This window comes from Mytilus galloprovincialis, chromosome 3 (genome assembly GCF_965363235.1).
Source record: "Mytilus galloprovincialis chromosome 3, xbMytGall1.hap1.1, whole genome shotgun sequence".
Taxonomy (NCBI): Eukaryota; Metazoa; Mollusca; class Bivalvia; order Mytilida; family Mytilidae; genus Mytilus; species Mytilus galloprovincialis.
The window spans coordinates 80,416,477-80,440,528 of NC_134840.1; the positions used below are offsets into that span (position 1 = coordinate 80,416,477).

The following is a 24,052-nucleotide window of genomic DNA, read 5'->3' on the forward strand; positions in this document are numbered from 1 at the left end:
CTGCTATAAACGCATAACAATTATTAGATTAAGATGACCTATTTGTTAAGTATTTATACAACAGTGCACATACTGAAATGTGTGGCCTGCTGTACAAAACATGATTAATGGTTATCATTAATGGTTGATAACTTTTACATGAACATATCAATATACAATTTATATGTAAGACCTGGATGCATTTATAATACCTTTTATGCAGATACATTATGCTACGAAGTCTTTGTCTGTCATGTGTCCATTGTCCTTCACCTCATTTTCATGGTTCCGCGACAGCATGAAACAAATTATAGTTATAAGTTTTTGTCATGTGAAATATTCACTTATTATAAGTAAGAGGTTATCTCTACTTGGTATATCCTTTCTTACATGTTTGTCAGACAGTGTAAAACTGGCCTGAACCTCATTTCATTGATCAGTGATCAGGGTTAAGTTTACAGGGTCAAGTCTTATATCAGATTGTTGAATTATAGGTAGGCCTTTAAACAAATTTTCGGCATTCCTATGGGAACTAACTGTCAACATCTCCTTGCCGACCATTTCTTATTTCCATATGATTCGGAGTTCCTTTAGTCAATTGTTAAACACAAGAAGATCAAAGAAGCAAGATATTTTATTTCATATTCAGATATATTGATGATAGTGATGATATTCTTTCCATTAACAATCCAAACTTTTCTGATTGGGTTCAATTACTATACCCTCCAGAACAAGAAATAATAAAGAAACAATAGACATTGCTTCCTCTGCCTTATTTTTTTAGACTTATACATCGAGTTTGACACAAGCAGTCATCTCAGTACCAGAATCTATGACAAACGAGACGATTTTAATTTTAAATGATCAATTTCCTCCATCTTAGCAGAAATATACCAACTTCACCTGCATATGGGATATACATTTCCAAATTCATTCGGCATTCAAGAGCCTGTAGCTGCTATACAGACGTCACTAGTGTCTGAGCAAAAAGTTGATAAATATTTCGTATTTACTTCACAACTAGGTATTGGCGTTCTTTATCCTCTTCATGTGTTAGAGAGTTCTTTCATTTGTTTTTGTAAATTATTTCTTTTACTGTTTAGTCTTTTTTTTGGTAATATCCCTTTGGAGTGGCTCCGTACATATACATCCATCCATTGTGTCTTTCATTTATCATTATTTGCTTTGTCTATATGCCATTTTGTTTTTCTTTGTTGACATTACTAAAACATTATAATCATACACGATACTTTCCTTATACTGTTTATCATGGTAACACTAAACTCAACTTGGGGACATTATTCTTCTGGTATCTAGTCTATATGTTATAAAAATGTATTACTTGGAGGAGCCAAAAGATCGCTGAAGTGCGATAGTCATGCTGAAGCTCGATCGTCTGCGTCGATCTTCGTTGTTCCTTTCGTTGATATGCGAAGGTCTATAACACGAGTGATGGTTAGACGTCCAATTTTTATGTTGATTGTTTCATTAGTTAGTATATGACTATTCAATATTTACTTCAGTTGCAGTAAACAATCGTCTTGATCCCTGTTCTAATTTACAGCATCCGTATAATTTTCGTGTATTTTGTTCCGTTCTTTCTAATTTGATAGTTTTTTTTATATGTATATTAAAAAGGAGAGACAAAAGATACCAAATGGACATTTAAACTCAGTCAGAAATAAAAGCCATGACAAAAAAAAAAAAAAAAAACAACAACCAAAGACAGACCACAGCACTCAAAACACAACAGAGAAAACTAAAGTCTGAGGAAAAAGAATCCCACCGAAAATCGGGGGTTATCTTAGGTGCTCTGAAAGGGTAAGCATTTCTTGTTCCACATGTGAAAACTATCGTAAGGTCTGGAATTCTTATTTTATAAGTTCTTATCCAATACATGACGATGTGTTTTTTGTCGCAGGTTCAGAGATTTTTTTTCGTCTTTGTCATCGAGTAAACTTTCTTTCACTGATGAGAATTTACAAGATGTCATTTATTTTGCCAGTAATCAGGATAATTAAAGAAATACTCATTACATTGGTTAGTCCTATTGAAAATCCTTGTACATGATAATTGTGATGTCGAGGATCTCGATAGTTGTTTTCACTTTTTTTCCATTTACAGAATTTCAGTATGTAGTTAGGGTTAAGGTCTTCACTATTAATATGCAGGTTTAGAAACTATTCAAAGACGATATGACGACATATCATAATGACTTCGACACTTTTTAAATGGCACTTTTTAATAGGAATTAAAACGACAAAAACCAACAATACACCTTTATACGTCAACCTACGTGGTATTCAATAATAAACCATACCTCTAGCGCTTGCTTGCTGGAGTTTTAAATTGATTAAAAACTATACCACCGAATTACCTAACAAACAAAAGTAAGATACAATAACCAAGCTTTCTTGCTTCGGACATGCGCAATGTTAAATTGAGATTAAATTAAGGTCGCAGCAACATCAAGCAAAAATTACCTTAAACACATCCGGTATTCTATTAAGGATCTTTTGATTTTACTCCTTTGTTTCGTTTTGTTTTGGTTTCCCATACGTCCTATCTCATTCAAATCAAGAAAAAACATTTTTGTTTCAGTATATAATTCAACACCGAAAGTGTTGAGTAATTGCAACTTAAAAGACCTAAAAGCAATGACATAATAGAGGGAGGATAGGACCTTTATCGGGACTCCGGGATCAGGTGTTTTTAAGCTCAGGATTTCGGGATTGACCCTTTCGGGATTCGGGAATTCTTTTTTTTTATTTCGGGATGTCGGGATTTACTTTATTTAAATTCTGGACCTCGGGATTTCGTGTTTTTAAGCCCAGGATTTCGGGATCAGGACCCCTCCTATCCCCCCTCATAATATAAAGGGAAATCATTTTATTACATCTTATATCTTATAAGAACTTTTTAAACATAAGAAGACAGATAATAAGAAGTCACTATTAAAATTTTTGTTCTTCAAATCTGTCTCTATCCTCCAACGGTTATGTTTCATCCTGTAAATACACAAGTACTTTTGTCAAAACATATGTATTTGGTTAAATTCAAAATAGCTGAAAACAACAATATTTACTGTTTAACTGTTAAGTGATGGATATATAGCAGGAAACGTTCATCCTTTCGTCGATTTAACCTCGTTACTTCATGAGTCCTGGCAATTCCCTCGTATTTTTTATTTAATATGTTCTTTGAATTGTCTCTTCTTAATCGATTAACTAGATCTTAACATTGGTGACTTCATTCGCCTCAATATTATAACTCCTCAGTTTGAAACTAACATAATTGTTTGTTTTTTTTCAATAATTTTGTCTTATTCGAATATTTAATTTGTCGGATATTAAAACTGTCAACTATTAGTAAAATTGCGTCTTGTATATAATGAATCAAAACCTAACCTATATATCGAACAACAGTGACCTAGGGGAATTGATATTAGTAATAACAAAAGTAGCTCTTTTAAGTTAATATTGACAGTAAAAGACCTCTGAATAAAAAAGTTATGATATGATACACGAGACTTAGTCAAAATTGACTTATCAGTGAGCTTTACTTACATATGAAACATAAAGAATTTAAGAAAAGTATATAAAAAGAACTTGCATAGACCTCGAACGGAAGAGTCTTGATCGGATTTACATTAGTAGTATATGGTAGATATGTCAACGTATATGTGTTCCTCCCAACATAAGTTCATCATGATACTTTGATATAAACAATGTTTTAACATCAGTTACTGTTGTAATAAATATTCCCTATATTATACTACGCCAGGAACAAATTCTATAATATTTCTTCCTTTTGAATTAATATTCCAGAATACGTCTTTCATTTGGAACTTAATATTAGATTCGAACTTCTACTCCATGACAAATACAGTGCGTACTGATAAATACCCTGGCCGATTAGATGGTAGTAACTCAAGGGTATTAATGTGATTTATTACACATTGGTTTGGTAAGCTTTGAATAAAAATCACCATGGGAATTAAAATAGGTAAATATATACTTTTTAAATTTAACTTTACAAAGCAAGGATTTTACATTTTGTAAATGCGTTGAATTAAAAACTATCAATTAAATTAACATGTTATTATGAAAATAAGAAGACGTAATATGATTGCAAATGAGACACTTTGAAATGCACCAAAGTACAAATGTTCAATAAGGTTTAAACTATGTACATTGCCAATGCTATGTGACATGAAGAGTGTTTTTAGTCCCGTCCAATTGATCATAAATCTGTATGTTTTTGGTGATTTTTTCTTTAAATGAAATAGAAAATGCCTGTAAAATGCAATGAACAAAATCATATTGGAACAGTAAAAATATAACCTCATCAGAATCAAATAATGATGAATGTAGTAATGAGTTGCTCATACAAAACAGCAGCAATATTTTGGCAAAATTGAATAGTATTCTTAAATTGAAATATATTGTATTACAGAAAGCAAAAAGATTAATTTACCATCCGTCATTCACTTGACATTTGTAAACTAAAGCAAACACCTCTTAACAATCAACTCTTACTTTTCTTCGTTTTTATAATTGCATAACATCATATACTTAATCTTTAATTGCACTAAAATCAAGCCTATGTTAGCCATCTCTTTAATACAATTCCTTTTGAAATAAGTCAGGAGATACTAAACATAGTTTGAAAATATTTGAAATACGGATAGTAGTTTTTAGACATGTAATTCTTTGAAACTGACAATAATGGAATTTTGCTGGCCATTTTTGTCAAACCCATTTTAATGATTTTGGACCCCTTAATTATAACTTTTAGTAAATAGAATCTACAAACGGATAAAAATTTTGAGTTCAATAAGTTAAGAAAAGACATAATTTACCGAAATGTGATTATCTCGGGTATCTTAGATAATGATTTTGCCCTAAATAACAACTTGAAAGATTTATTTAACTTGAAAATTAATCTGTGTAATGTGTAAGTCATTTTCTTTTATATTTATTTGTTTAGCAATAACAATTGGAGAATATTTGTTTAAATGCATATCTAACATAGATCAAACGATCATTGTAAATCTTTTCGTTGCTTTTTGCACGTATCTTGTCATATAGTACATATGCTCACCCATCATTATATTTTTCACAATAGGACCTGAAATGTAATAAGTATAAGATTTCGATATTCACCCAAAGAATACTTGTAATCTTGCATAAGTCCCATAAATACATAGAAAGTGAAATGAATAAGATTCAATATACAGCTTACCATTTTATCTGTCTTCAGAAGTTTTGCTTTTGACTTTTCTTTTGCTGTTGCCTTTTTTTCCGGATGTTTTTTCATCGTCTGATTCAATGCTTTCCATGCTATTTAATCTCTCTCGACCCCCTTTTAAAATATTGTCTGTTGATGCTTTGACTTCACTATATATTCCAGACATATTTGATCGGTCTGTTGCGAAATTGATGGAAATAATTACTTTCGTCATAAGCATTCAACGTAGTTTGAATTATTATTGAAAAATACAAAAATGGGTAGGTTTTTTTGTACATTTTTTGTTTGATTCATGATAAATAAATTGCTTTAAAATTTTAGTTAACAAATAAATCTAGCTTTTAAATATGTAAACATTTGACCATTCAACCAAATCAAATATAAAATAAAAATAGTATTTTCTGTTCAGTGCATACTTACATGTAAATATCAAAAGCGCAGTATAAAAGATTAAGTCTTCTGTTAGCTTTTTATAAGTAAAACCGACACAGGACACGCCCTTTATAAAAAGACATGCATTGAGCAATAAGAAAATGTTAGATAGTTATCGTTCATCATTGATCTCTTGATAATTAAATTGCTTCTAGGAAAATTCATAACATACATATGTTCTTTGTTAGAACTTATTCCGGGAATGTATATCAAAAGGAAAGTTCGAAATCGTTAATTGTGATTCCTATGAGCTTAATGTTTGTGCAAACTGTATTTACGGGTTATATTCGTTAATCTTTCAGCCAGCTCAGAACCCCACCTTCTGTGAAATCGTGGCAATACCGGCTGCACTATTTCATGGCATTACTTTACTGAGGAAAGCTATTTTTGTAAAGATAAGTTGACTGAGTGTTCTTTTTACCGATTATGTCTGTTCGTTTTGTTCACACATTGATGTCAATATTATGGAATATTATGCAACCGTTATGTAAACGAAAGGTTTATCTAACTGTAAAAACAGGTTTAATCCACCATTTTCTATATAAAAAATGCCTGTATAAAGTCAGGAATATGACAGTTGTTTTCCATTCGTTTGATATGTTTGGGCTTTTGATTTTGTAATTGATTATGGACTTTTTGTTTTGAATTTTCCTCGGAGTTATTTATTTTTTACTTTTTTCATAGATATTTTCTTATTCCAGTTAATTGTTTTCATGCAACCGAATTATTTTGTGGTATGAAATAATATAGCAACTCTGATTAGAGAGAAAATGACACACAAAACTGTACAGATAAAATGAAAAAGGGAATAACTAACGGTATCTCCCTCAATATTTTCAAACTGGTTGTGTAATTGCAAACTTCAGGTTTTGAATTTTTGAAATTCTAAGGCTTTTCTACCTCAGGCATAGATTACCTTAGCTGGATTTGGCAAAACTTTTAGGAATTTAGGTCCTAAATGCTCTTCAACTGCGTACTTTATTCGGCCTTTTTAACTTTTTTGGATTCGAGCGTCACTGCTGAGTCTTTTGTAGACGAAACGCGCGTCTGGCGTATATACAAAATTTAGTCCTGGTATCTATGATGAGTTTATTTATTATAAGTCTATAGTTTTTTTTTTAAATACGTCCTCTGAAATGTTTGATCTGTAAATTTTTCTTAGAAAATATTTGTTCCTCTGTCAGGGAGATCCCATCCCGACCTTCTGTGAAATCGTGGCACCTGCTGCAATGTTTCTTGGAATTATCTTACTTATGAATTTTGTTAAGTTGGCTAAGTGATCGTTGGTGTTGAACACAGTGTAGGGGGTAGTGCCTCATTGCCACAGATGCAGGAGGTCGAATAAACAAATCAGAAGACAATGGACGATAGTTGCAACTCATTTGTATCAAAAATAAAATGCTTGTAATTCAGCCAATCACTTAAATTTGGGTCAAACAAAACGTTTTTTTTTTATCATAAAATTGCGATAGCTCCACAATTTATCTTTACTGATGAGACAGTAAGTTTTGGTAATGTTATTCTGAATCAAAAGATTCAAGTGTTGATTAAAATTAATGGTATATTAACTTATACGTGTATATTTTTAATTACATTTTCATATGACAAATTGTCGCTGTAATAAACATTGTATTTACCCTCTTTTACCTCCATTCAACAGTGTTCTCGTCCAACTAAATTAATCAACAGCAGATTACCAATTTTCAAAGCGTTTAACTCACTTGTGATATTTTGTTTTGTTTTCTGGTTTAAAAAATTGAATTGTATATTTTTTTTCCGAAAAATAATAAACGACGAACAACACATGTTCAGAAGTAATGCGAATAATATCGGCATGGACGAGCAGTCAAGTTGGTTTTATGTAAATCCATTCGTAAATTGAGGAACGTGTCGATAGCATTACTCTGGTTTAAAGCTATACATTAAAGTCATAAGAAACCTCAAATTAAAAAAAAATAATGCATATGTTTTTTATAACTCAATGGATAGTTTTCATCATAAAACTTATGTACATATACTTTTTTCTGAAGAAAATTCTTTAGTTTGTTCATATTTAGAAGAAGTTTACTTTATTTTAATTGCTTCCAGGAAGCAATTCCCCGACATATTTCCCGTATGCAAAGTGACCTCAACGTGACCCATCTCGTAAAAATCCGGTGATCGCAAAACACGAACTTTAATTACCTGCCATATTTTCACAACCACACTGACCGATTGAAAAAAAAATTGACGATAAGTAATTTATGCGAAAAAAATGATAAAATCGTGCACAGAAGACTAAGTATATGATGTTTGTATGCATTGGTTCAAGAATTGAACTAACATTATTTTTCACCGGTCACTCGTTTATTATGACTATAATGATTTCTTAATAATCATATACTTTTATTTTAAATATCAAGTAAACATGAGTTTACATAGAGGTCACAACATGCACATCTTTTTTCTCTTAGGAAAATGGGGTATGCGGAGTCACTAGCTTTCATTATCACAACACTAGTACATGTATATATTTTTGTTTAGGGACAAGATGAAGCACGCCTCCGGGTGTGGGATTTTCGCACTGCATTGAAGTCCCATTGGTGGCCTTCGGCTGTTATCTGCCCTTCGCTCGGGCTGTTGTCTCTTTGACACATTCCCAAATTTTATATCCAATGTGTAAATTGATTTTTACTTTTTGTTGACAGCGATTGATTTTGTCAGTTCTTATAGACTTTCCCTTTTTATATTTGCCTTGGAGTTCGGTATTTATATTATTATCGTCTCCTAGGAGACGATATTAAGAATTGAACGATGGACAGTCAGTGCGTGAATGCTTCTTACTACCTGATTGGAAGATATTACGAGACGTGAATAATCAAAGTTTATTGATTGGTTAGGACAATCCAAACCTAGTTAATGTCCTTTAATCCCGTAGAGTATCGGATTTGTCCTCTCTATTTTAGCAATTAGATTTTGACTGGTCATTTATCATGCATATTCATGATATTGGCACACAGGTAACTTTTATCTATAAATAGCCGAATCTTCTGGAGTTTCGTAAACAACAACGTTAAACGATATATACTACTTCATAACGTGTGACCTCACGTGTGTGATAAAATTTGTTGATTGATGCACATGGCTATTCTAGTAAATGAATTGATCTTCAAAGCGAGAGCACTTTCCATTTTCATCAGCTAAGAGACGACTAGCCCTTTTTGAAAGGCTAATACTTGTACCTTTTATATCAAATTGATATATATATGTCGGTTAGTACATGTATCTAGTTAAATGTTCTGGCGTAATTTGCTGATCCATGAAATCTATGACATCGTTGCTAATCAAAATAAAAAGGGGATGTTGGTAGTTACATTCCAGTATATCAGAGTAAACCAATGAACTATGTAGTTATTTAAAAATATTTTTGTTTGAAATTTAAAATCTGGAAAGTATTGTTCTAATTATATAATTAGCGAGTGCATCATCTTGCACAGATTAAAATATTTTTGTTGTATTAATTGTATATCAATATATTTATTTTTTAATGAGATGTCGTACATGCTTTCCTGTAGTTATGTGTTTGGTGATGAGGATAAAAATATAAAACCATAAAAATGTATGATTGTATCCACAGTGGTGGAACGGAACTGTACGGTTTTCTAATAATTTGGTCCTTCGGGAGACAGTCAAGCGGGGCTTCGACATTTGCAAAATAACAAATTGCTTGATGGAAACTTTGATGAACTCTTATGTTACTATCAACTTGTAAATCAAGAAAACTAAACATTGACCAATGACCCATGAAAATGAGGTCAAGGTCAGATGAATCATACCAGGCAGGCATGTTCAGCTAACAATTCTTCCATACAACAAACATAGTTGACCTATTGCTTATAGTTCAAGAAAAACAGACCAAAACACAAAAACTTAACACTGAGCAATGAACCGTGAAAATGAGGTCAAGGTAAAATTAAACATGAGCGACTAACATATAGATCATAAAATATATCCATACACCAAATATGGTTGACCTTTTGCATATAGTATTAGAAAAAAAAAACAAAAACTAAAAATTTAACTTTGACCACTGAACCATGAGAATGAGGTCAAGGTCAGATAACACCTGCCAACTAGACATGTACACCTTACAATCATTCCATACATCAAATATAGTAGACCTAATGCATACAGCATAAGAAAAACAGATCAAAACACAAAAACTTAACTATAACCACTGAACAATGAAAATGAGGTCAAGGTCAGATGACACCTGCCAGTTGGACATGTACACCTTACAGTCTTTCCATAGTATTTGAGATATGGACTTGACCACCAAAACTTAACCTTGTTCACTAATCCGTGAAATGAGGTCGATGTCAAGTGAAAACTGTCTGACGGGCATGATGACCTTGCAAGGTACGCACATATCACATATAGTTATTCTATTACTCATAATAAGAGCAAATTTAACATTACAAATAATCTTAACTTTTTGTCGAGCCTTCGACTTTAGTCGAAAAAGCGAGACTAAGCAATCCTACATTCCGTCGTCGTCGGTGTCGTCGTCGGCGGCGTCCACAAATATTCACTCTGTGGTTAAAGTTTTTGAAATTCTAATAACTTTCTTAAACCATACTGGATTTCTACCAAACTTGGACAGAAGCTTGTTTATGATCATAAAATAGTATCCAGAAGTAAATTTTGTGAAAATAAAATTCCACTTTTTCCGTATTTTACTTATAAATGGACTTAGTTTTTCTGCGGGAAAACATTAAATACACTCTGTGGTTAAAGTTTTTAAAATTTAAATAACTTTCTTAAACTATCCTGGATTTCTACCAAACTTGGACAGAAGCTTATTTATGATCATAAGATAGTATCCAGAAGTAAATTTTGTAAAATGACAAATCCATTTTTTCCATATTTTACTTTAAATGGACTTTTCTTCTGCCAGGAAACAACACATTCACTGTGTGGTTAAATTTTTAAAAATTTTGATAACTTTCTTATACTATTTTTTATTTGTACCAAACTAAGACAGAAGCTTGTTTATGATGAAAAGCTAGTATCTAGAAGGAAATTTTGTTAATATTTTGTACCTGTGTATCTGTATTTTACTTAGTTTTTCTTCCAGTTAACATTACATCCAGTCTTCAGTTAAAGTTTTTAAAACATTTATTAGATTCATAAACTATCCAGGATTTTTTTTACCAAACTTGGACAGAAGCTTCCTACAATCCAAACATGGTATCAAGCGGAATATTTTAATTGATTTTTTCCCTCATTTTTGTTGATCCTGCAATTTACAGCAAAAGTAGGCGAGACACTGGGTTCCGCGGAACCCTTACAAATTTTATTCAAGTAGTCACTGAACCATGAAAATGAGGTCAAGGACATAACATAAGGCATCCATATACAAAGTAAGAAGCATCCAGGTCTTCCACCTTCTAAAATATAAAGCTTTTTAAGAAACTTACGCCACCGCCGCCGCCGTAGGATCACTATCCCTATGTCGAGCTTTCTGCGACAAAAGTCGCAGGCTCGACAAAAATGAAAGATAATACGAATCAGCATCAATAGCCTATTGTAAAACCTCTTAACAAACAAAGCAGTTTTGATATTAATGTTTAGTAAAGCTACATCTCACAAATACATTTGCTTAATAGAAACGAAAATTTAAATGCATTTGAACCACTCTTATTACAAATTTAATTGGCCACCATTTCGCATTAAAATTTCAATGTAGATGTGCCACAGAATATCCTCATTTAAGGCAATTAAAAAATAGAGCTACATTTAAGTAGATCATCTGTTAAGCATTGGTTGAACATTGGCATATATAAAATAGTACATGTACATTAAGAATATATATTGTTAAAATGAAGTTATTGTCTTCTAAATATCTATACAATTGTAAGATATGAAAATAGTGGCTGAATTTATCCAGTCTTTTGATTGTTTTCATCCAAACTTAATGCTATTCAACTTCGTACTTTATTTAGCCTTTTTAACTTATTTGGATTTGAAACATTCAATATGATAATCATTTACTAAGAATATGATTTACATCCATTCTTCTAAGAATCTTGCAAAATCATTGATCGATATGTTTTTAGTATACTCTTCGAAAAGTTATGATTATAGTGTTGCACACACGACAATATTATTTCAAGATGCAAGCGATAAGTTTTTTGGTTCCCGGAATTTTAAAAGAGATCCAATAAAAATAACTGCACGACATTTCTTTTAAATATTGTTCAACGCTCCATAGGTCTTTCTTAATTTTAACATATTAACACAAAGCAAAATGATTTAAAGATTATTCTTCTCAACTCAAATAATTAATCTAAATCTCCAAAACATTTTTGACGTGGTACTTTGACTAGCGCGATGTTCCTGATTAGATGCAATCTCTATAATTGTTTTTCAATTAAATTTATTTTAGTAATTCTTGGTACAAAAGTTATCCTAAATCAAAATATCCTTTGTTTTAGATGACCAATAAATCGTGTCTTTCGTGAGATATGTATTATTGATAAAACATTTTTGATATTTGCCAAAAAAGTATTTTTAAATATAAATCAGAAATGAAATTTTAAGGATAGTTGCATAATGATAGTTGAATTTTGTTTTGCGATTTTTCAATATGGCAACCAATAACGCCAAATTTAATTCGAATAAGGCAACAGTAGTACACTACACATATGTTAGAAAATCTACACTTGCAGCCACTCCGCATCTTTTATTGTTATTTTTATATTGTTTGATAATTTGAAACGTTCACTATGATACACACTTTCTAACAATATGTTTTACATCCATTTTTCTATGAAGCATGAAATCTCGCAAACTCAATGCTCGGATACACTTGAATATACTCTTCGAAAAAGGAATGATTATAATTAGGCAGGCACGACAATATTATTTCAAGATGCAAGCGATAAGTTTTTGGTTCCCGGAATTTTAGAAGAGAGTCAATCGTAATTACTGCGTGACATTTCTTTTAAATATTGTTCAACGCTCCTCGTGTATTTGTTCATATTAAACATGTTAACACAAAGAAAATGATTTAAAGATTACTCTTTCCAATACAAATAATTGATCTTAAACCCTAAAACGTTTTCGACCTGGTATTTTGACTAGCGCGATGTTTCCGATAAGGTGGAATCTCTATAGTTGTTTTTCTATGTAAAATATTGATGTAATTCATAGTACAAAATACATCCTAAATCAAAATCTCCTTTGTTTAGTTGTGAAAACGGTTGGTTAAACCTTCCTAAATAGCTAGATAAACATCCCACTTGTGTGACAGTTGTTTATAGTTATGTTCAATTGACAAAATTGAATAAGAAACCCGGACAGACAAAATTTGTAAATGGGATAATAATTGAAACCAGCAGCCATGTGAAAACCTACACCAGACATACAACACGACGTACTAAAAAATTCAAACAAGCATAAAAACAAATATGACAAAAACGACAACAAAAAGGTTGCTATGGTTGACAGTAAATTTGTCAAAGACGTCAACAAAAATGTGTTCGGTCCATAGAGTATATAGTATAGGTAATGGGTAAGCATTGCTAAAAATGTGATATTCAAAATTATCAAACAAAAACTGAATATCTGCTTCATATAAACTAATATAATAGCCTGAAATAAAAATACATTTATTTTTTGTCTATTTTTCAAGAAATGTGTCGACTTATACACCTTTCGTCATGGTTTTAAATGTGGCTCCACCCCTCCCCATTAACATTTTCATTGAAAAGTAAAGAATATGGTAGATAAAGAATGTTTTACCAAAATATTCGTGGGCAAAAAGTGGCATCACTGTTAATTTTCCAGAAAACAGTTACACATTTTGCAGAATTTTGCCCCAAAAAAACAGGTTTTCAAACTTTTGAAGAATTTAGAAAAAACCGGAAATCCTTTTGATCATGACGTCCGAATAATGTCATTAATGATGCAATTTGTAAAAATATGTTTAAACTAAAATAATTCGACATAATACATATGTTTTAATCAAGCCTTTGCTACATAATCACAATGAAAAAGTTCAGATTCTTAGCGCCAAAATTGTGTGTTACTTAGTAAACCAGCTGAGTTGCAATTTGATTAAATAGTCATTCAACTTTTATCTCTAACAAATTGACATAAGGCATTTTCAAGCACTTTTTTTTTCTTTTTCTTATTAACCTTTACCTATTAATGATGTTGATGTATGAAATTTACTCTGAAGTACAGCAACCGAAATGGAGTATAAGATGGCATGATTTCATATCACAAGTTCAAATGTGAGCGTCACGGATGAGTCTGATGTAGACAAAACGCACGTCAGGCGTATCAAATTATAAGCCTGGTACCTTTGATAACTAATGCTCTTCAACTTTGTACTTGTTTGGCTTTATAAATATTTTGATATGAGCGTTACTGATGAGTCTTATGTAGACGAAACGCGCGTACAAAATTATAATCCTGGTACCTTTGATAACTATTTACACCACCGGGTCGATGCCACTGTTGGTGGACGTTTCGTCCCCGAGGGTATCACCAGGCCAGTAGTAAACATTTCGGTGTTGACATGAATATCAATAATGTGGTCATTTTTATAAATTTCCTGTTTACAAAACTTTGAATTTTACGAAAAACTTAGGATTTTCTTATCCCAGGCATCACTTTTTGGAATTTTTAATCCTCAATGCTCTTCAACTTTGTACTTCTTTGGCTTTATAAATATTTTGATATGAGCGTCACTGATGAGTCTTATGTAGACGAAACGCGCGTCTGGGTTGATGCCACTGCTGGTGGATGTTTCGTCCCCGAGGGTATCACCAGCACAGTAGTCAACACTCCGGTGTTGACATGATTATCAATTATATGGTCATTTTTTATAAATTTACTGTTTGCAAAAGTATGAAATACTAAGGATTTGTCTTATCCCAGGCATTGATTACCGTAGGCGTATTTGGCACAATACATGTATTTTGGAATTTTGGGTCCTCAATGCTCTTCAATTTTATATTTGTTTGGCTTTCTAAGTATTTTGATGTAAGCGTCACTGATGATTTTTATGCAGACGAAACAGGCGTCTAAAGTATCAAGTTATAAGCATTGTACCTTTGATAACTATATATTAGTACTTAGAGCTTGCTTTTACGGTTACTTTGATCAGGTTTGGAAGGCCATTCAATTTACCTCAATTTAGGGCAGACCCTTGAATTTAAAAGAGTCAAAATAGGATGAACGGATTATATAAACCGGAGGAAAAATATTATACAAGCCCAAACGAATAAAATATAAACAAGTCTGAATTGAAATCAACGTTCAATACTATGATTGCGTTGGATAAAAACCGCAATTTTTATACGTGTGCATGTAAAACAAATTTCGTTGTAGACGGGTCTTAATACTGCACAAACAACATTTTCCAAAAGACCAAAAAAGAGAAAAAGTATAATTTAACAAAACGCATTTGACTAACAGGTTGAACAACTGATGTTCTTAAACCCTGCTGACTGTAATTGACTATTGCCAAATAAATTGAATGATCACAAGAAGTAACAAAATGGATCTCTTTATTAATTTTAATACCAAGTAGAAAACAATAAACTTGCGGCAAAGATGGTAAACCACAACATGAGGTGCTAAATGTTTTACACCATATCTAGATTTCGACAATTAATGTCTCTTTAGTGATGTTAGGGATCGAAAAATATTTGGCAGGCCGTTTAATTTACCTCAATTTAGGATAGACTCTTGAATTTTAAAAAGTCAAAATAGGATGAACGGATTATATAAACCAGAGGAAAATATATATCATTATTCTCGGAATAATGTAAAATAATAGGAAATATGACATGTCATGTTTTTTTTTCCTAGAATGCATTTGATATTCATGAGAATAAAAACAATTGATCAGTTTAAAAATATATGAACCTTTTGTGTTAGTCCCATCGTGGGCGTGTTTTGTGTCATTTTTCTGTATATAACGCGAACATGGGACACCTTCTCTCATATTGCGTTTTTTTGTAATTTACACGTAAGTATTGCATTGTATTGAAAGATCTTATTGTTCATTTTAAAAGTATTAGGTTTGGTTAATTCATTGAATGTTAACATATAAAAAAACCCAACGTTAGTTTAAATCTAAAGCAATTTTTAATCATAAACAGATTGCAAAAATTAAACAAAGCAAAATGCTATTGTAGATTATAATTGAATAACTATCTATTTAAACATAACTTTCAAACTACTAGTTCAAGTATCTTTTGTTTGTTTTTGCTTTTCAATTAATAATACATACTACCTTGAATGATAATAGTATGAGTTGATGTTTTCTTAATGTTCCGTATTAGTTCATAATTATTTAACAATAGACAACTAATTATTTAATGAATAGTGTTGTGCAATTTGTCTCTAGAAGTATACACAATTTGTAGTTGTCAGTGTATTTCTATCCACGATGGACACAATGTGTCCTCCTTTCCTCGATTGTGACCGATCGAAGTAATCTTATCCCTGGGTTTGTACTTATATGAGCAACAGGATGGGCCACACTAGCGGAGCAAGGTCTGATTCCCTTTCCAGAGGACCTAAGATCATTTCGTCGTTTTTCTCTTGTGCAATACCATTGTGAGTTTATTTATGACTTCTGAGATTGAATATCCCTTTGGCATGTTTCGCCTCGGTTCATGTCTTTCTTACTCTTGATACATCTAGAGGATAGATCGAGACTTTTGCACTGCGTATTTTTCACTTTCCATTTAAGGACTTTAAGTATTGTATTAATTGCACGATTAGACACACTTACTTATCCATGATGTGCTTTGGTTGAATAACTATGTGTTTACATAATTATTCGTATTACTTATCTGAATAAGAACAATCGATTTATAATATCAAAACAAAACAGAAAATAAGAGTTTTGGCATAAATTAAACAAAAAATCACCACTGAATAGCTATTCACTTACAAGGAACTTCAGGCTAAAGTTTAAAAAAACTTTCAAAATATTAGACTAACTTAAATGATTATGCCGAAGTTCATTATGTTTATCTATATACTATAGTAATTAATCCACAAGAGATCAATCAGTTATGTCTGGACATGGAAAAGGCAATTCATCATCAGACAAAGGTGGAAAGTGTGCAAAACCAGATAAAGAAGGCAAATCTGGTAAATCAAGCAGTGCTACATCTGATAAATCTGGTAAGTTGTTTATTGAATGTGTTTCAATTTCCATACCATTTTAAAATAATTAAAAATTGCTATACGTGTGATTAAAAACAGATAAATGTCTAATTTCTTGTGAATTGATAAAATATTCAAATAGAAATATAGATTTCAACACTGCAACAAGTTTGTTACGATATTTCTCCACTCGAGACAGTTAAATTTGATTATTTAAAGCGTGAGGCTTGCCGAGCTTTTTAAACAATTCAAAGGAGTAGGTCCGGTAAGGACTCATTTTGGCCTCAAATTTCAGTTTCATTTGAAGAAAGATTTTGACCACTTTTTAAACACTTAAGTGTCTATTTCACTTGATTCAATTAGTTTATGTGAAAGATTTTAACTGATTAAGTCATTAAAAACGATCCGATTGAAGCTCAAATATGAAAAATCTCTCAAATATGCCAAAAAACGTCACTTTTCAGATTGTTTTTGTCAAAAATGAAAGTGGCCGCATCCGTGTTCATCCACAACCTTTATATATGTTATGTATTATCATAAAATACAACTTACATTGCAATATTAAGGATGAACACGAATGCGGCCACTTTCGTTTTACACGGAAACCGTCTAAAATTTAACTAAAATGATAGAATTTTGAAGATTTCAGTAATTTAGCATGACTTAATGGTGCTACAACCCGATATATGTGCATTGTATTGTCAAAAACAGCCCATATTTATGTAGCAGAAGCATTCAACTGTCCAATAAATAACTAAAAGTTTACATTTTAACAATTTTGTAAATCTGTTATTTTTTGGGGCCAAAAAGGGGCCTTACCGGACCTACTCCTTTAACTGTTGAGAGCGGGAAAATATCGTAATACACGAGTAATAGTGCTAGAATCTGTTTCTCTAATGATTTTTACCGTCCTTTTCAAAAATTTGAAGAAAGTTGTGTACTTTTTATGGGACGTCATCAGTAATGGTCTCTTTTTTTATTACGTCACAATAGAAGAATTAAAAAAAAAACCAAGAAAATTCTACGTCACAATTAAATTTCGACCATTCATTCTCCGAGAACCGATTTTTCACTAGTGAGGAGAAATATTGTTCTCACACCTATAAAAAAATGTGAAAATAGCCCAAAATTAGAGAACAACAGTTTTGTCGTCTGAATTGTTTCATGTCGTTTAGTCAAGCAATTAATGCTCTTTAACTACTTATTATACAGTCAACGTTTTGCCCAAGGGCGTACTGCCATCTTTAGGTGTGTTTTTTTTTTTATTTATATCTATTTGTGTGCCGTTTTTTTTTTAGTCAATTGTGTTTTAATATTGCCAAATTTTTGGCTGTTAGATACGACAATAATTTTGTTTGTTTGTTATAGTCTAACCTTTGATTCTGTCAGTTGTTTTTTGAGTTTTTTGTTGTTTCGGAGTTCGATATTTTTTGTTATTGTATTTTTGTTTACATCTACCTTCGAAGATCTCTGTTTCTATTTGATAGTTTTCTCGTTGGCAATTATATAATAATAACTGTTATTAATATAAGTAAGATAAGTCATACAAATCTTATCTTGAATTTCATCCAAATTCTTTCTTGATTTTCGGAACAAGTTTTAGAAATTTAAATGTGACGTCACGTCACTTTGGGCGTTGCAATGACTATGGCTAACACGGTTGTGATTGTCATGTATTCGTTTTTATTGTCGAGCCTTCGACTTTAGTCGAAAAAGCGAGACTAAGCGAGACTACATTCCGTCGTCGTCGGTGTCGTCGTCGTCTGCGGCGTCCACAAATATTCACTCTGTGGTTAAAGTTTTTGAAATTTTAATAACTTTCTTAAACCATACTGGATTTCTACCAAACTTGGACAGAAGCTTGTTTATGATCATAAGATAGTATCCAGAAGCAAATTTTGTAAAACGATAAATCCATTTTTTCCGTATTCTACTTTAAATGGACTTAGATTTTCTGCCAGCAACACATTCACTCTGTGGTTAAATTTTTAAAAATTTTGATAACTTTCTTATACTATTTTTAATTTGTACCAAACTTGGACAGAAGATTGTTTATGATCAAAAGCTAGTATCTAGAAGGAAATTTTGTTAATATTTTGTACCTGTGTATCTGTATTTTACTTATAAATAGACTTAGTTTTTCTTCCAGTTAACATTACATCCAGTCTGCAGTTAAAGTTTTTAAAACATTTATTAGATTCATAAACTATCCTGGATTTTTACCAAACTTGGACAGAAGCTTCTACCATCAAAAGATAGTATCAAGCGGAATATTTTTATTGCTTTTTTCCCTCAATTTTGTTGAGCCTGCAATTTACAGCAAAAGTAGGCGAGACACTGGGTTCCGCGGAACCCTTGCAAATTTTTCTTTAGCTAGTCACCACTTCAGCTTAATCATGTATATATATTACATAGTCATTTTATAAAATTTACTGTTTGCAAAACTATGTATTATTCTTGATAATAATGATGTTTTTGTCCCAGGCGGATAACCCTGGCCTCACAAATTTTTGGAACTTTTGATCCTCGGCGATCTTTAACTTTGAAGTTGTTATGGATTTCAAACTTTTTTATTCTGAGCATAGTTTTGTGTGGACGTAGCCAGCGTCTGGCGTATAAAAATATATTCTAACCTGTTACCTTTTGATGGCTATTATATTCGTTTGTTTCTCTGTCCTATATTTTCTCCCATTTACTTATTGTAGCCCTGTCGTGTAATGTTGTCAGTTTAATGTTATAATTGACACTGCCATCACAGCGGAGGTTTGACATGCCACAAAACCAGGTTCAACCAACCATTTTTTCATAAAATGCCCTGTACCAAGTCAGGAAAATTGCCATTGTTACATTATAGTTTGTTTCTGTGGGTTTTACATTTCGGTGTTGTGTCGTAGTTCTCTTATATTTGATACGTTTCCCTCAGTTTTAGTTTGTAACCCGGATTTGTTTTTTCTCTATCGATTAATGAATTTTGAACAGCGGTATACTGCTGTTGCCTTTATATATAACATATCCTTTTCTATATTGCTTTTTAAATTCCACTTTGATTAATATGTTTTTAATTTAATGGATTTCAGCTTCTCCCAGAATGACTAATCTCTTTATGTCAGGAGGTAAATAGGTAAGCATGTTTAGAATATTTTAAGTTTACATGCAAAAAACCTTGAACAGAATGCAAGATTGCGAGCAGACTTTTTTTCTCGAATTGTGATTGCTAAAACTGTTATACCAGTCAAGATTCAACTTCGTCAAAATTATCTCCTCATTACGCATCTAAATTTTACAATAGTAAAATGGAAACCATTTAGCCCTTGAAACCCGATACACAAAGCACCATTACGATATGTCAGTTGTACTTTTGAAGACAAATGTATTTACTAGCTTTCGAGCACCATTTAGTGTTTTTGTGCATTTAATCACCTCTTAAAACTTGTGTCCGGTCGCTTGTCAGGGAGCATTTTCGGAAGTTAAAAAAATTAAAAAAAATCTAATTTGATATTCCTGGATGGGCAGACTGAAAAATCTAGAGTTTGAAAACTAACTTATAACCATAGCTTACACACAAAATATGAAGCAATTTTTAACATAGCATTTTTAAGATCCAGTTGTAAAATCTGCCATGTGCTTTTACGTTATCAATCGAATATACAAAGTTGGACTTTTTTACCTTCTGTAAGAGTTCAATTTCTTTTGATTGATTTCATCTGAGAATAAGTCTGTTTAACATGTTTAAGGGGGCTCCTGGGTATAAATCAATTTCTTTTCTAATATAGGAATTCGCTATATTTTTTTTATAAATGAACTTTATCATATACTTAATAGAAAAATGAAATTAAAAAATGGGATCACCGTTCATTTAATCTCACAATCTGCCTCCGGAAGAGGCATACATTTTTGTTAATGTCCTTTTTTCCTGTTGAACTAATAGGATAAATAGAGGTAATATCAAAATAAATAAATAACCTAATTACAGAAATCGCTTAAATTTTACAATTATTTAGTTTATGTAGCTTATTTGAAAACAATAACTAGAGGCTCGTAAGAGCCTGTGTTGCTCACCTTGGTCTATGCGCATATTAAACAAGACACATATGGATTAATGACAAAATTTGGTGATGGTGATGTGTTTGTAGATCTTACTTTACTGAATAGCTTGCTACTTACAATTATCCCCATCTATTATGAACTTGGCCCATTAGTTACAGAGGAAAATATTTTGTTAAAATTTACAGAATTTATGAAAATTGTTAGAAATTGACTGTAAAGGGCAATAACTCCTTAAGGGTCAACTGACTATTTTGGTCATATTGACTTATTTGTAAATCTTACTTTGCTCAACATTATTGCTGTTCACAGTTTTCTTCTATCTATAATAATATTCAAGACAATAACCAAAAATGGCAAAATTTCCTTTAAAATTACCAATTCAGGGGCAGAAACCCAACAACCAGTTGTCCGATTCATCTGACGATTCCAAGGCAGATAGATGTTGACTTGATAAACAATTTAACCCCTTGTCATATTTGCTCTAAATGCTTTGGTTTCAGAGTTATAAGCCAAAATCTACAGTTTACCCTATGTTCTATTTTTAGCCATGGCGGCCATCTTGGTTAGTTGGCCGGGTCACTGCAAATATTTTTTTAAACTAAATACGTCAATGATGATTGTGGCCAAGTATGGTTAAATTTGGCTCAGTAGTTTCAGAGAAGATTTTTGTAAAAATTTACGAAAATTTGGTAAAAAATGACTAAAGGGCAATAACTCCTTAAGGGAAGAAAATTTCAGGGCAGATAGATCTTCACCTGTCCCCATGTCAGATTTGCTCTAAATGCTTTGGTTTTTGAGTTATAAACCAAAAACTGCATTTTACCCCTATGTTCTATTTTTAGCCATGGCGGCCATCTTGGATGGTTAGCCGGGTCACTGGACACATTTTTAAAACTAGATACCCCAATGATAATTGTGGCCAAGTTTGGTTTAATTTGGCCCAGTAGTTTCAGAGGAGAAGATTTTTGTAAAAGTTAACGACGACGATGGACGCCAAGTGATGAGAAAAGCTCACTTGGCCTTTTAGGCCAGGTGAGCTAAAAACGACAAAATTTCTTTAAAATTATCAATTCAGGGGCAGCAACCCAACAACCGATTGTCCGATTCATCTGAAAATTTTGGAGCAGATGGATCTTCACTTGATCAACAATTTAACCCCATTTCAGATTTGCTCTAAATGCTTTAGTTTCAGAGTTATAAGCCAAAATCTACATTTTACCCCTATGTTCTATTTTTAGCCATGGTGGCCATCTTGGTTGGTTGGCCGGGTCACCTGACACATTTTTTTAAACTAGATACCCCAATGATGATTGTGGCCAAGTTTGGTTAAATTTGGCCCAGTAGTTTCAGAGGAGAAGATTTTTGTAAAAGTTATGACGCCGGATGGCAAGTGACGAGAAAAGCTCACCTAATAACCAAAAACGGCAAAATTTCCTTAAAATTGCCAATTCAGGGGCAGCAATCCCACAACCGGTTGTCTGAATCGTCTGAAAATTTCAGGGCAGATAGATATTGACTTGGTTAACAATTTAACCCCTTGTCAGATTTGCTCTAAATGCTTCGGTTTCAGAGTTACAAGCCAAAATCTACATATTACCCCTATGTTTTATTTTTAGCCATGGCGGCCATCTTGGTTGGTTGGCCGGGTCACCGGACACATTTTTTAAACAAGATACCCTAATGATGATTGTGGCCAAGTTTGGCCCAGTAGTTTTAGAGAAGATTTTTGTAAAAGTTAAACACGACGGACACCAAGTGATGAGTAAAGCTCACTTTGCCTTTTAGGCCAGGTGAGCTAATAAAAAATATAGGTCACCGATGATTTAAACAGTTATTTCAAATTGAATGCCAAAAAATGGCATTTTTGCACCAAAGGGAGATAATTTGGAGCTTTTTCAATGATATAAACATTTTGAAAGTTATCTTGGGCCAACCGAATCGATTTTTTTGTTGATTTTTGTACCATATCATAAAGTTATAACTAATAGTGTAATAAATAAAATTTGTAATGAAAAAATAAAGGTTTAAGTTTTTGCTGAAATTTTTTTACCCGCGAGCCTCCTTAAGTATCTTTCGCCTCTAACAATATACTGTGTACAACAACATAGCAGAAAGAGGATACATAGTTATGTTACATAATACAAAATAAACGATAATCATTTGTTTTAGTTGTATCATATGCAATGAGATACGTTTAATTTGACATAAGTACTTTCTATTTACGTTTTGATTGATTGATATTTTTTCTATTCTATTTACAGGATGAAGCCAACTCTTTGAAATGATAAGCAAAAGATTTGGTAGAAATTCTTCAAACATTAATGACTTACTTTTTAGCTTTTCAAAATGTCAAAAAGTTCTTGTATTAATATAAAAATTTAATAAAATTATTTTTGCTTTCTTTTATTTGTTCTTGCTCACTCGATACATTTAAGTGTTGAATTATTAAAACTAACATATGTTTCTATGAAACCTTTATCCAGATGCGCTGGAAACCACAAATATAATACAGTTGGCGTCATTGGAGAGCACAAATATCAAAAGGGTCAAAATAGAACAGCTGGAGCCATTCAAATACCATTTTTGCCTCTTTGCACAACATTGTGTATGCAACTGTCATACATGTGAGAGGTTTGCTAGCTATAAAACTAGGTTTATTCCACCATTTTCTACAAAACAAAATGCCTGAACCAAGTCAAATATGACAGTAGATATCCATTAGTTTTATGTGTTCCGAGTTTTTGATTCTAGATTTTGCATTTTAAATTTTCTCATTGTTCTGTATTTTTGTGATTTTATTTTGTTTTGTCGAAATGCACATCTGGGGCAGAAAAGTTGGTACCGTTCTTGGTAATACAGGGGTTAACTTTGAACATGTTCTAAAGTCAGTAAACTGGTTTGCTATATCTAATGGTTTTGTCATCAAGCGAATTCGCTATTGGTGGCCTATATTGAGCCAATATAAAACTCATTCCCACTATCTAACTCCAGAACTGAGAAAATGTAGGACTGAAGGGAGCCTAAACAAGAGTTGACAGGCCAAAATGTCTACCCTGCTTCTACAATTATTATTGAATATTACAATCAATGCCCAAGTTCAATTTAACATTAAAAATGATCCATGAAATCATATAAATCTCAGATTGACATCCATGGGTCTCCTTAAATT

General features: G+C 32.1%; 2 long non-coding RNA genes across 2 annotated transcripts; one reads left to right on the forward strand and one right to left on the reverse strand.

The window, feature by feature from the left end:
* Positions 1–2,568: 2,568 nt before the first annotated feature.
* LOC143066588 (uncharacterized) lies at positions 2,569–5,394 on the reverse strand. Its single transcript, XR_012975687.1, has 2 exons — positions 5,224–5,394; positions 2,569–2,987 (listed from the first exon to the last, which is right to left on the reverse strand). It is a non-coding gene; the product is annotated as an uncharacterized LOC143066588 (long non-coding RNA).
* Positions 5,395–16,715: 11,321 nt separating this feature from the next.
* LOC143066589 (uncharacterized) lies at positions 16,716–23,284 on the forward strand. Its single transcript, XR_012975688.1, has 3 exons — positions 16,716–16,854; positions 19,914–19,957; positions 23,145–23,284. It is a non-coding gene; the product is annotated as an uncharacterized LOC143066589 (long non-coding RNA).
* The last annotated feature ends 768 nt before the right edge of the window (positions 23,285–24,052 follow it).